Source organism: Gossypium raimondii, chromosome 7 (assembly GCF_025698545.1).
Source record: "Gossypium raimondii isolate GPD5lz chromosome 7, ASM2569854v1, whole genome shotgun sequence".
Classification (NCBI taxonomy): domain Eukaryota; kingdom Viridiplantae; phylum Streptophyta; class Magnoliopsida; order Malvales; family Malvaceae; genus Gossypium; species Gossypium raimondii.
In genome coordinates, this window is record NC_068571.1 from 20,676,733 (window position 1) to 20,690,078 (window position 13,346).

The window sequence follows — 13,346 nt, forward strand, 5'->3', positions numbered from 1 at the left end:
ATCTCGTTGCATTTTTCTATTATACACCTCTTCCATCTTTTGAGCACGATCTGACAGAACGACAAATTCCCATATTTCAGTGCCCTCAATTATTATTCTGATTTCATTATTCAACCTTCCTTCAAACCCAATGCACATTTCTTCGTCAGTTGATACAATTTCCCGGGCATATTTGGTGAGGTATACAAATTCTATTTTATACTCAGCTATCGATCTGTTTCCTTGACGCAGGTCAAGAAATTCCCTTTTCTTTTTATCTAGATATCTCTTGCCAACATATTTCTTTTTAAATTCATTCTAAAAGAATTCCCAAGTGATTTTCTATTTCGACACTATGACCACTATAGTCAACCACCAATTATATGCTTCCTCTTTCAGTAAGGAAACAACACATCTCAAATAATCATCTGGAGAACAAGCCATTTCTGTAAAAACTCTTACTGTGTTTTGAAGCCAATATTCAGCTTTCACTGGATCATCATCTGACCTACCCTGAAATTCTTTGGCCCCACACTTTCTGAGTTTTTCTATCAGAGTACGTTTACTTGATTCAGGCACTGGAGGAGATGGAGGTGCAACTGGCGGCTCTACAGGTGGTACAATAAGGGGAGGAGGTTGTTGAGCCTGATTTCGCTCTTGCATGAATTCATTAAACCATTGATTCAGATACCCAAAGAACATGTTTTTAAGTTCTTATTATTGAATCAGAGGAATTGGGACGTTACTACTTGTCCCATATTTAGATGTTTGTACTCCACTATTAGCCTCACCATGATCAGCATGTTCAGATCTATTTGACATCTTTACAATCTACAAGAAAACAATATTTAGATCGGATCATACACATCACACTATCACAGATTTATATGGCATATATTTCTAGACACTTTACACACTACATTCGTTTTGAGAATCGATTAAACTAAGCTCTAATACCACTAAATGTAATATCCCTAATCCGTATCCATCGTCAGAATAGAGTTATGGGACATTACTGGACCTTACAGAATAAATACGAACATTTTATAACATTTAATAAATATATCAGAAATCAATCATAAAATACCCATATTGTCCCTTGTATGAGCCCTTGAAGCCCAATATACGCCTTAGAAGTGAATCGGGACTAAATCGGATACTCAGGGAATTTTTCGTAAAATCTTAAAAATTTTACCTAGGTGCAGGACGCACATGCCCGTGTGACCAGGTCGTGTGTCTCACAAGGTCGAGAGACACGCTAGTGTCTCAGGCCGTGTGAGTATTTGAAGTACGATCATGTCCTAACCCGTGTCCAAATTAAGGTGGCTACTGACTTGGGTCACACAGCCAAGCCACACGCCCGTGTGCTAGGCCGTGTGAGCATACTGACTTGTATAATTAAGGTGCATAGTTCACACAGTCAAGTCAAACGACCGTGTGATAGACCGTGTGCCACACACGGCTGAGACACACGCCTGTGTCTCTGCCCGTGTGAAAATACCTAAGCATTCTGTTTCTAAAATTTAAGGATGCAGGGGACACACGGCCAAATCACACGCCCATGCGTATGGCCATGTGTCACACACGGTTGAGACACACGCTCGTGTCTCTACCTGTGTGGACGAAAATAAGTCATTTCAAGGCCACTTTTCTAACCCATTCTTGATTTCAATCTAAATATCTCAAATTTCATACACATTGGCCATAATAATGCCCCCAAAACAACCAATTCCTAGCTCTAATATTGTCATATTATCACAGATATCCTAACATTCTAATTCACTACATTAGTCAATTCACCTATTTACTTATAAACCATCAAGCACATAACTACTCCAAACACTTATATCAAACATGATTAAACCATACTTATATAAGTTGGTTGGGAATATAACAAAATGTAATTCTTAACATTTACACAAACCAATCTAACCCTATACATGCCATATAACCAAAGTATATGTTATGAAAGCTACCAGATTAAACTGGATAGTGTGGCTTGATATGTTGATCCTATCTCCCAACTCCACGTTAATCTACAAGGGCATTAAACAACACAAGTAAGCTTAATGAAGCTTAGTAAGTTCGAGGGCTTTAAATGTAAATCTTACCGAACATACTATAACAAATCATTTAAGTAAATCATTCAATATACATTTATTGCCAATGACAACTTCAGTTGATGAATTCATTTATTTCAAATCAATACAAATAATAACTTAAATTCTTCAAACTTTAATTTCATATGTCATTTACCAACCCTTACCAAATCTGAGAACGACTTACGAATATGAGTACATCGTGTTCAAAAGCCCAAAGGCTAAAAAAAGTACATAAGTGCTAAACAGAACCCATAGGGGTTAATCAGAAGCTCGTAGGAGCTAATCGAGAACCCATAAGGGTTAAACAGAACTCATATGAGTCAACAGAAGCTCGTGAGAGCTAAATGGAAAGTAAACACGAGAGTTCACAACAAATGCTGAACCTTGGTTTACTTGGGTACATTTTCTGTCAATTCATCCTTTGCATATACCGTTAATTCATCCTTTGCATTTTACCGTCAATTCATCCTTTGCCACAGAATGATTGTACTCAGTCCCGCATTCCACTCATTTTGAGCATTCAATTCAATTTCATATTTCAACAATAATTTTATCTTTCAACAATAGATATGAATAAATACATAATACCATTCATCAATTTAATAAATAAACATTAAATTTTAACCATACGAACTTACTTGGGTTAAATTCTAAGATTTGTAGTAATTTAGGGACTATTCTGCTAATTTTTCTTTTTCAAGATTGCATACGGGCTCTTGATCTAAAATATAAAATTATTCATTCATTAGCATATATTTCAGTTTCAATTGACTTCACAATTAATACCCTTAAGTTTTGAAATTACACAATTACCCCAACTTTTGTAATTTTTGCAATTTAGTCCCTCACTAATTAGTCTACCAAATGAGCTAATTTTTCTCAATTGATAATTTATCTAAATATTCTAAGCTATTATATAGCCTTTGATCAACATAATGTTAATATCAAACACTAATATATAATCTTTTCACAATTAGTCCCAAAATCAAAATCTATCCAAATCACTTTATAAAATATTCAAAAAATAAAATTAAAGCTCTAAATCCATAATATTTCATCAAAACATCCAGAACACATCAATGGTAACTTTCAAAATTTCCAATAAAATAAAAAACTATTAAAATAGATAGTTGGGCCTAATTGTAAAAGTCTTAAAAACACAAATTACAAGGAAAAGGCAAGAATTGAACTCACTTGTAGCAAAAATATGAAAAACCAGCTTAGAGGGATTCTTCTATCGCGTTTTTGGCTGAAATTCATGAAGAATTGTCTAGATTTCTTTTAAATCCCATTTTTATCTTATTTTATTTTATTTTATTTCCCATTTTGCCCCTTAATCACCTAATTTCTTTATTTTTTCTACTTATGCCGCCTTACCCTTTTTGAGTGTGTCTAATTACCTTTTTAGTCCTCCCTTATTCACCACTTAAGCTATTTAATCACTATTTCTTTAATTAGCAAGTTTTGCATCTTTTCCAATTTAGTCCTTTTTAATTAATTAACTATCAAAACGTTAAAATTTTCTAATGAAAGATTAATACTACCTTAATAACATTCTGTAAATATTTACAAAAATATTTACGACTCGGTTTATGAAATCGAGGTCTTGATACCTCATTTTCGAAACTAATTAACCTAATAAATCCTTCTAAAACACAGATTACTAATTCAAAAATCTTTCTAAAATCACATTTGACTCGTAAATATTAAATGATAAAATTTACGAGCTCACTCATCGGATTTGGTGGTCTCAAACCACTATTTTCGACGTCACTGACAATCGAGCTATTACAAACATGCCTCAACAAAGCTAAAACCAACAAAAGAAAATTTTCATCACAATGGAGAGATAAAATATACCTACGCACGAATCAAATTGCAATATAATTAATCAACACCCACTACCATAATTGAATGGAAAAACAAGGAGGATTTGAGACAACAAAGATAAAGAAAAATAAAAAACAATTTAAGACCATAACAACAGTAAACCCACGTGAAGAAGAAAGGAAAGGTGAATAGAAAATAAAATAAAATAGTTAAAAAGAAAGAAGAGAAAAGGGAAGAGGTTTTTTTAGGAAATCTTTTAATTTTCAAAAAAATAAGAAAATAAAATCATCACAAAAAACCAAATCCTATCTAACCACTAACCCCACTAATTCTTCCGTCATCCAACAAACTTTTAGAGTTCAAATTTGACCTAAATTCCTCAAAATAGGCGGCACACAAAGGCTAGTAAAATAATTCCACTTGCTCACGCAGGGATTCGAATTCAATACCAAAGGTAAGTTGAAACCTTACCACTGAAAATGCAGGCTCATTCTATCATAGATTGAGTGAAAATAGTATTTAAGTCACATGAACAAATAGGGATAGGAACAAAAACAACAAAACTCCCAAGACTGATATTTGAACCCATAACCTTAAACACAGATCTAAGACTCTTAACCACTGAAGTAGATACTTAACTTTGACAAAATTTAACAAATCAAAAGCTTAGATTTTGGGGGTGTTACACAAAATATTTGAACGCTTCCTATGCTTCACATCCACCTAGGTCAACCTAACTCTTGAAAGTTAGAATTCTCAAGGAAATTTCTCTAAGGCACTGAAAGTAAATGGAATCAACTCAAAGAAAAAGAAGCAATGAGAGAACAAAAAAGCCACAAGAAAATAATAGCACACTAAGGCTTAGTTTGGATGGGCGGTGTGTTTACCTCTGGTGAGGTTAAAAGCAGCGGTGGCGGTGAGATTAGTTAATATAGTGGTGAGATTGGATACTGTAGCAGTGAGATTAAAAACAATGGTGGGGTGTGTGTTTGGATTTAAACGTAGCTGTAGCGGTGAGATGAGAATTGAAATTGACTATTAAGGACATTAGATTAAACATGATATATAATAAAAAATATAGATTATTTAACATTTACAATATTAGAAAATAACTAAAATTATTTCAAATAAATTTATGTCTATAATTGTCTATAATTGTTTATACACACCCAAGTGACACGCTCGTGCCCCAGGCTATATGGGCATTCGATGTGAGGCACACGGCCGTGTCCCGGCCCGTGTCTGTGCTCGTGTAACTCTCTGACTTAGGTCACACGGCCAGCCACACGCTTGTGTTCTATGCCTGTAGAAAATTTAGTTTTCAAAAATTAGGTGCAGGGGTCACACGCCCAAATCAAACGCCCATGTGCTGGGCCATGTGACACACACAGTTGAGACACACATCCGTGTCTCTGCCCGTGTGAGCAATTCAAAGTATTCTGTTTCTCAAATTTTTAAGTTTCAAGGGACACACGGCCAAACCACACGTCCGTGTGCATGGCCGTGTGTCACACATGGCTGACACAAATGCCTGTGTCTCTGCCCGTGTGGACAAAATAAGGCCATTTCCAAGCCTTATTTCTCACCCAAATTTGATTCCACCTACATTAACATTTTAACACATTCCCAAACTAATTCAAAACATTTAAATCAAGCCAAAACCAATTCCTATGCATGACATATCATCAGATATTTTCAAGTGACAAACTTACCAAATTGGTCAACTATTCATTTAAGCATATTTATACCTAATATGTATATCAATTCAAGCACACAACACATATCAACATAATATGTTCTCATACACGTATACATCAAAACATACCATCACTAGCCATTCCAATGGCTAATTACAACCAAATATTAATATGCCATAATTTGGTCATTTTAACCTATACATGCCATTATACCAAGGGAAATTTTACTAATTATACCAAAATAAGTTGAAGGATAGTGTGATCTTACTCCGACCTACTTCCAACCTTTACAAGCTTCCGAGTACTATAAAACAGAGGAAATAAAACAGAGTAAGCATATTATGCTTAGTAAGTTCGTATAATGAAAAATCAACTTATCAATCATCTATATTTAAGATAAGCATACAAAATTTATCAAAAGAAATTAGAAAATTTGCCTAAACACATATAATCTCAAGAAACTTGTTAGTTTGATATTACATATATACATCAAGAATCAAGGATGAGCTCATCATGTAATAACTTTCATAAACATATGCTTTTCATATCATATTAATACCCAAAATAGGTAGATTAGGTTACTACGATCTCAGAAATATAAAATTACTAAAACGGGACAAGAATTCATACCTAATTGAGCCAAAACAACTTGCTTGAACTCATTTTCTCTTAGCTAGGGTTTCCATATATTTTAATTTGGGGAAGATGATGAAATAAGATGATATTAGCTTTTTTCCATCTTTAATTAATTCAATTTCCAATTTAGTCCTTTTCTTTTCTAATTTTCCATGGATGAATCTTCATAAATATGTACTAACTCCATTTAATGGTCTAATTGCCATATAAGGACTTCAAATTTTGAATTCTATAGCTATTTAATCCTTTTAGCTACTAGAATTCAACTTTTGCAATTTATGCAATTTGGTCCTTTTTATAATTAAACATGAAATCGGTAAAATTTTCTTATCAAAATTTTCATACATCTTTCCTATCATAATTCAGACCATGCAATAATATTAAAATAAATTTTCTTTCTAACTCAGATTTGTGGTCGTGAAACCACTGTTCTCATTTCACTAAAAATGGGCTATTACAACTCTCCCCCTTAAAGAAATTTTGTCCTAAAAAATCTTACCAGTAAAAAGGTTTGGATATTGTTTTCTCATTATTTCCTCCGTTTCCTAGGTAGCTTCTTTTATTTCATGTCGTTGCCAAAGAACTTTCACTAAAGCTACCTTTTTATTTCTTAACTCTTTCGTTTCCCGTGCAAGAATTTTGATCGGTTCTTTACTGTAAGTCATGTCAGCCTGAATCTTAACTTCTGTCGGAGAAATAACATGTCAAGGATCTGACCGATACTGTCGCAACATAGACACGTGGAAAACATTATGAATTCTGTCAAACTCTGGTGGTAATGTTAATCAATACGCAACAGGTCCGATTCTTTCGATGATCTCATATGGCACAATTAATCCTGGGTTCAGTTTTCCTTTACGACCAAATCAGGGAACTTTCTTCCAAGGTGATACTTTCAAGAATACCTTGTCACCAACTTGGAATTCTATCTCTTTTCGTTTAAGATCAGCATAAGATTTTTTACGGTCAGAAACTGCTTTCAAACTGTCTCTGATCACTTTCACTTTTTCTTCAGTCTCATGATTATATCAACTCCATATATCTTTTTCTCACTGAGCTTAGTCCAATACAATGGAGTTCTACATTTACGACCATACAGAGCTCGTACGACGCCATTTTAATGCTGGACTGATAACTATTATTGTATGCAAATTCAAGTAAACGTAGATACTTTTCCCAGTTACCTTCAAATTCTAGTACACAATACAAAAGCATATCTTCTAAAATCTGAATCACACGCTCAGACTACCCATTAGTCTGAGGATGGAATGCGGTATTGAAATGTAACTGTGTACCCAAAGCTTCTTGCAACTTATTCCAGGATCGATATGTAAACCAAGGATCCCTGTCTGAAATAATGAAGACCGGCACTCCATGTAGTCGGACAATCTCAGAAACATATAACTCTGCTAATCTATCCAGGGAGAAATCCATATGTACCGGAATAAAGTGTACGGACTTCGTTAAACGGTCAACGAGTACCCAAATGGCATCTTTCTTTTTTGAAGATAAGGGTAATCCTAATACAAAATCCATTGTAACTGTTTCTCATTTCCACTCCAGTATTGTAACTGGATGCAATAATCCCGAAGGCACCTGATGTTCAGTTTTAACTTGCTGACATATCAAACATTTAGATGCAAATTTAGAAATATCATGTTTCAGTCCCGGCCACCAATACATTTTTTTCAAATCATTATACATTTTGTTACTCCTCAGATGAACAGACATAGTACCATTATGAGCTTCATGTAAAATCTTCTATACAAACTCTGAATTCTTCGATACAGATGTTCTGCCTCTGAATAATAGACAACCATTAGACCTAATCTGAAATTCTAAATTGAAAATTAACTCACACTATACCCGTTTAGCTTGTAATTCATCATCATTTTTCTGAGCTTCTCAAATTTGCTATAAAAATGTTGGTTTAACTTTTAACTCAGCTATGATTGAACCATCATCAGATAACAACCACCGGGTATTCATTGCTCACAAAGCAAACAAAGTATTTTTGCTCAAATCATCTGTAACCACATTGGCTTTTCCCGGATGATAATCGATAACCAGATCATAATCTTTCAATAATTCAAGCCACTTGTACTTCTCAAATTTAAATCCTTTTGCTACATCAAATATTTTAAACTCTTGTGATCAGTGAATATATGACACTTTTCACCAAACAGATAGTGTCGCCAAATTTTCAAGGAAAATACAGTGGCTGCCTAATCTAAATCATGTATCGGGTAATTCTTTTCATGTGGTTTAAGCTGTCTAGAAGCATAGGCTATTACTTTACCTTCTTGCATCAAAAAACAGCCCAAACCATTCAATGATGCATCACTGTAAATTACAAATTCCTTACCCAATTCAGGCTGAACTAAAGTTGGTGCTTCAATCAACAAAGCTTTCAATCTGTCAAAAATTTGCTGACATTTATCAGTCCATTTGAATTTCATTTCTTTTTGTAATAACCGTGTCATCGGTAAAGCTATCATTGAAAACTCCTTTACAAATCTCCGATAATAATCCGCTAACCCCAGAAAACTTCTAACTTTAGACACATTTTTTGGTGGCTTCATATTAACAATAGCTAAAATTTTGCTCGGATCAACTCTAATACTGTCAGCAGATACTATATGTCCTAGAAAACCAACTTCCCGAAGCCATAATTCACATTTACTGAATTTGGCATATAGTTGTTTTTCACGTAATGTTTGTAGAACGATTCTCAAATGGTCAGCATGTTCATTTTCATCTCGGGAATATACCAAGATATCATCAATAAATACCATCACAAATCTATCTAAATATGGTCTGAAAATTCTGCTCATCAGATCCATAAATACCGCAGGTGCATTAGTCAAACCAAACAGCATCACCAAAAATTCATAGTGTCCATACCTAGTTCTGAACGCTGTTTTTGGTACATCTGATAGTAACCAGAATGAAGATCAATCTTCCAAAACACTATAGCATCTTTCAACTGATTAAACAAGTCATCAATATGAGGTAATGGATATTTATTCTTTATTGGGAATTTATTGAGCTGCCGGTAATCAATGCATAATATTAGCAACCCATATTTCTTTTCAACTCTTTTAATTCAATAGGAGCCATTTTATAAGGTGCTATAGATATAAGTGTTGTCCCCAGAACAAGATCTATAGAAAATTCCACCTCTCTGGCTGGCGATAATCCGAGTAATTCTTACGGAAACACATCAGGAAAGTCACAAACAATCGACACTAACTTAATCTTCGATTCAGATTCTTTAGTGTCCAATACATATGAAAGATAAGCATCATACCCTTCTTTGATATATTTTTGTGCTGACATAGCTGAGATCACATTAGACAACCCATCCAGTTTATCAGATTCAATACGAAGCAATTCACCATTCTGACATTATAATACAAGATATTTCTGTTTACAATTTACCACTGCATCATGCTGAGCTAACCAATCCATACGCAGGATTACACCAAATTCATCAAATGGCAGTAACATCAAATCAGTCGAAAAATAAAAACCCTGTATCATTAGCAAACATTTCTTGAAAATTCTATCCACTATCACATACTGGCCTAAGGGGTTTGATACTTTGACCACGAATTCAGTGGTTTCAATAGATAAATTTTTAATAAATGCTAAATTTGTGCAAATGTATGAATGTATTGGACCAAGATCAATCAAAGTAGTAATATCAGTATCAAGAAAAGAAAATGTACCAGTAATGACGTCTAGTGTAGAGGCATCCTCTCTAGCACGAGTAGCATATGTTTTTGCTGGTGCTCATGCTTTAGATTTGACGGTTGAATCTTTTCTTGTACCTTGACTATCAGTCATATTACTAGGGTTACGGGGTGGTCTACCTCTGGAGGCAGGGTTGCTCGACCTTGAAGTCTAAACAGTATCTTTTTCATGTCTTTTCAGGCAGTCTTTGAGATAGTGGTCAAAGAACTGAATCTAAACCACGCTCCACTTCTCATGCGGCATTCACCAAAATGAAATTTGTTACAATGTTTGTATCTGGGTTTGGGGTTTCTGACTCTTCCTGCACTTGCTACTGATGGGACCAGAGATCTCAGATTAGAGCGTTGAGCACTTCGATCTCTTCCAGAATACCCCACATATATGGTAGAATGATTGTGATATTTCTTTGATTTCTTTGAAGCCGACAGTTGGGACTTTCCCATAAATATTTTACTCAAAGTTCAGGCTTCCATCTCTACCTGTCTCTTTTCTTTACTTAATTCTTCGGCTTTATATGCCCGATCAACCAGTACAACAAATTCTTTTAATTCCAGAATCCCAACTGACAACTTGATGTCTTCATTTAATCCTTCTTCAAAACATTTACACATGTTTTTAATCCCATTCTTGATGCATTTTTGGATGATTTATTATGTAAATTAGTGAATAGATGCTCATAATCCTTTAAATTCATGTTTCTACACTTAGGTGAGCATAGGGGAGCAAAAGGAGTGGAAAAGAAGCCAAAATTAAGTAAAAAGAGTTATTTTCAGCATCCACATAGCTTGAGCATTTCCACATGGGTTGGCCACACACCCGTGTGGGCCACACACCCGTGTGGGCCAAATGCCCGTGTGAGCCACATGGGCTGTCGACATGCCCATGTGCCAGCTCGTGTCGATTTCGCACCCTGTTTCCCAAACACGTAAAAAATCTCAATTTTTAGGCTTTCTGAGCATTCTAAAGTCTATAAATAATAATTAGAAGAAGACCTAAAGAGGTAGCACAGAAGATTGAAGAAACTACTTGAAGAACACCGTCGGAGCCAACTCTAAATCGAATCTCCTTCAAGATTGAACATCTCCTTTTAACTTTTTTTGAAGCTTATTTGAATTCCTTTATGTCTTGTAGTTTTTTTGACTTCGAGATGTTTTCTTTTCAGATTATGAACTAAATTCCCTAGATAGCTAGGGAAGATGAAACCTATGATGAATCTTATTATTTGATTTCTAAATTACATGATAAAAAATTGATTCTTGTTCTCAACTATGTATGCTTATTTCGTGCTTTAATATTTTAGGGATATTAATTCATGTTTAATGTTTTTATTTCATTGGAGCAAAAGTCTCTGTTTAAGACTAGATCTAGTATAATTGAGTGGAGTTGCATGCAATCCTAGAAATAGGACGACATAAATCTACTGGATTAGAGTCAAATCTAAAAGGGGAATCTATAGATCGAGTTAATGCGATAATAGGGGTTTTAATTAGAAAGATATTTTGATTAATCAACCTAGAGTCAGTTGTTCTTACTCTCGAAAGAGATGTTAACATAATTTAGGCATTTCTACAAATCAAGACACAAGTGAATAAATTATTTAATTCAGATTCAGAATAATAAGTGAAGTCTAGGTGGATTATTTCCTAGGTATTTTCTTTCTCTTTGGCTATCTTTAAATATTTTCCTAATTCATTCTATGTTGCGCTCGTAGTTAATTTAGATCAGTAAATTTAGATTAAAACAATCATCCCAATTTATCGGCTAAATAATAGAAAAATAGTAATTACTAGTATTTTTAGTCCTCGTGGATACGATATTCCCTACTGACCAGAGCTATACTATTGTTCGATAGGTGCGCCTGCCTTTATCGTAATAGTGACCATCAAGTTTTTGGCACCGATTTTGGGGACTAAAATATTAGGAACACTCAATTTTTATTAATTTAGCCATTTATTTTTATTCCATTTTATTTTTGCTTTTAGTTTAATTTTTGCTTTCTAATTTTTATTTTATTTACTTCTGGCAGGTTCCTTTAGTTTATGACTAGAAGAAATCTGTCGGGACCATTAGTATTTGATAGTGAAATTGAAAGTACAGCTCACAGAAACCGTAGAGAAGCAAAGCAGAGTCTAGAGAATATAGTGGAAGAGCAAGAGGACGTTATTATTGTTACTGAGGAGATGGCTGATAATCAAAATAATCAGCTACCTCCTGTGGTTGCTGTGAATCCTACAAGTCCAAATCTTGCTCCTCGTACTATGTACGGTTATGCCAAGCCCACTCTAATTAGGGCTAAATCGAGTATTGTGAAACACACCATTGCTGCGAATAATTTTGAACTGAAGCCGAACACAATTCAGATGATACAACAATTTGTTCAATTAGCTGGTTTGCAAGACTAGGATCCAAATACTCATTTGGCTAATTCTCTGGAAGACTGTGATACTTTCAAGATAAATGGCGTTTCTGATGATGCCATTTGCCTACGGTTGTTTCCTTTCTCGTTGAGGAATAAAGCAAAACAGTGGTTGAATTCTTTACCACTCAACCAAGAGGTTCTATCACTACATGGGATCAAATAACTGAGAAATTTCTATTGAAGTACTTCCCACTGGCTAAGACAACTAAGTTGAGGAATGATATCTCTTCCTTCGTGCAGATGGACTTAGAGACCCTATATGATGCATGGGAGAGGTGTAAGAATTTATTGAGAAGGTGTCCTTACCATGGGTTACCTCATGGCTACAGGTTAAAACCTTCTACAACAGTTTGAATCCCTTAACTAGGCAGTTAATCGATGCAGTAGCCGGTGGTACCCTAAACAATAAGACACCTGAAGCGGCTTATGAGTTTATAGAAGAGATGTCACTGAATAATTATCAGTGGCAAGTCATGAGGACGAAGCCTAATAAAGCAACTGGTGTTTTCAATCTAGATGCAGTCACCATGTTATCAAATTAGGTAGAATAATTAAATAAGAAAATTGATGGTTTATATGTTTCTACACAGGTACATCCGGTGATGCAATGCGATGCAAATGGAGGAGGAATGACCAATCTAGAATATTTACCCTACGGTCTTAACACAGAGAATGAAAATATCAACTACATAGGTAATAATTCTAGACCTCAGAATAATCCTTACAGTAACACTTATTATGCAGGTTGGAGGAACCATCCCAATTTCTCTTGGGGTGGTCAAGGAAACCAAAGACCATAACCCCCTCCAAGCTTTCAACCACCTTACCAACAAGATAAAAAGCCCAACCTTGAAGAGATGTTAACGAAGTTTATTTCTGTGTCAGAAACCCGCTTCCAAAGCACCGAAACAACACTTAAAAATCAAC

General features: G+C 34.8%; 1 non-coding gene across 1 annotated transcript; it reads right to left on the reverse strand.

Moving 5' to 3' along the window:
* Nucleotides 1-12,626: 12,626 nt before the first annotated feature.
* LOC128042656 (small nucleolar RNA R71) lies at nucleotides 12,627-12,733 on the reverse strand. Its single transcript, XR_008198171.1, has one exon. It is a non-coding gene; the product is annotated as a small nucleolar RNA R71 (small nucleolar RNA).
* Between the last annotated feature and the right edge of the window lie 613 nt (nucleotides 12,734-13,346).